The sequence below is a fragment of the Bombina bombina genome, chromosome 1 (genome assembly GCF_027579735.1).
Source record: "Bombina bombina isolate aBomBom1 chromosome 1, aBomBom1.pri, whole genome shotgun sequence".
Classification (NCBI taxonomy): domain Eukaryota; kingdom Metazoa; phylum Chordata; class Amphibia; order Anura; family Bombinatoridae; genus Bombina; species Bombina bombina.
In genome coordinates this window covers 582,278,561-582,280,565 of record NC_069499.1, presented here as the reverse complement: position 1 = coordinate 582,280,565, position 2,005 = coordinate 582,278,561, and the positions used below count along the sequence as shown (strand labels likewise).

The 2,005-nt window shown below is 26.9% G+C and overlaps 1 long non-coding RNA gene across 1 annotated transcript; it reads right to left on the bottom strand.

The window, feature by feature from the left end:
* Positions 1-271: 271 nt before the first annotated feature.
* Positions 272-729, bottom strand: LOC128638859 (uncharacterized). Its single transcript, XR_008399127.1, has 3 exons — positions 611-729; positions 445-510; positions 272-363 (listed from the first exon to the last, which is right to left on the bottom strand). It is a non-coding gene; the product is annotated as an uncharacterized LOC128638859 (long non-coding RNA).
* Between the last annotated feature and the right edge of the window lie 1,276 nt (positions 730-2,005).

Here is a 2,005-nt window from a genome sequence, read left to right as displayed (position 1 = left end):
ATATATATATATATATATTTTTTTTTTGTTTTTAAAAAAAATATATACACATATTAATAAAATTGATATATATATATGTGTATATATATATATATATATATATATATATACATACATATCAATTGTTATATATATATATATATATATATATATATAGATATATATAGATATATATATAGATATATAGATATATATATATAAATATAATGTTTTTAGAATGAATATATCAACATAAAAAAAATAAAAAATCACCTGATGTTCCTTGATGAACCTCATCTTCTTCATGGCCCTCCTCGTCCTCTTGTTCCAAATGTTCTTCATCTTGTTCCAAATGTTCTTCTGACTCTGTAGGCTCTACATGTCCTAAAATTATTATTACAAATAAATTTATATTTATAAAATATATATGTTAAAGAAATCTCAAAGAATTTTTTTTTAGATTACCTTCAATGTTATCGATATCTTCTTCTCCTTGCTCATCCATTGCATTATTATTTGGAGTGCTATTATCTATAGCATTATAAAAAAAAATAGTTAAAAGATAAATTTACTTTAATACCTGTCTTTGAATTTTTTTTTTTTCTCGACATTACAGTTACATTTTTTATACCTGTGTCTTGAGTCCTATCTTTATCCATAAAAACTGTGGGCAATGGGTCTGATTCCCCTTCAGAACTAGAATTGGTATCAATGGGAAGAAGGTACCTTGGAGCTCTTCTTCTTTTGACTATTAAAAAATATAAAATACAACATTTGTGAAAATATATTCTTAAAAATCCAAACACACAAAAAATTTGTCTGAAAATCCTATAAAAACTTGATTCATTCACACTTATCTGCAGGCAATGGTAATCTTTTAATCCTATTATTGTTTAACTTGTTTATCTTATTGAAAATATTCCAAATAAAAACTATACATTTTTAATACTTAAGATTATATAATTAAACTATATTTATATCTATATTGCTTACATTTTTTAAGATAACTCTTTATCAAAGTGCGCATTTTAGATTGCCTCCGGTACAAGTCGTTATATCTTTTCAGACATTGTTTCCTCGTTCGTTTTTGCCCAGAGACTCTCCTTACTCTTCGCACCATTTCACAGAGAATTCGGTTTCTTGTGTCCTGGTCCAAAGTGAAAATCCCTTTCCTTTTTTTTGGAAAATATTTATCCATAGTGTAAGAAATAATCAATAATTCTCCAATAGAGAACTTCTTGGTTCGTGGCATTTTCTAAATATTATTCAATCTCTACTCACTGACGGGACTAATTTTTTTTTTTTTAAATGCGCAATTTTGTAAGCTAATACCTATTTTTACAAATAGCACTCAATTTGGATACATATTTTGTAAAATATTATCAAGAATCGTATTTTAGTATACAACTTGATGTTTTTTTTTATCCATTTTAATAACAATGAAACATTGTATAGAACTGCGCCACAACAGCACTATTTTTTGGGCAACATTAACAAATGTTACATGTATCCGTTGATAAGGTGAAATAAAATTAAAGATACATATAACAATGTAATGATATTTAAATTTAATATTGTTATTCATAACAAAATTATCTTTATTTACATGTAAAATTGTTATTAAAAACAAAAATGGAAATCCAGGTATTCCATATGAAAAATAAACTGCGACATATCTTTCCAGAACATCAGACAGTATACGCCCATTTTCATCAACTACATTTAGATACTTTTTTGGAAACCGTTATAAAAGAAAACTTTATTTAGTTTGTATCAACACTTTAGTTATTTTTTGCGCTCTATTGTATCACATTTTTACAATGGCATCTTCCCAAGCTGGAAAGACCAAAATCGGTAGAAGTATCATGTTCACTCATCGGCAGAATTGTATTTTGGTCGAAGCTGTTATCGAACACTACGATGAAATCATTGGGTACCAAGCAAGAACTGTAAACCCACAGAGAAAGAGAACAATTTGGACACAAATCAGTAGATCTGTTTCAGCTGAAGGAAGTTTTCCTAAGGA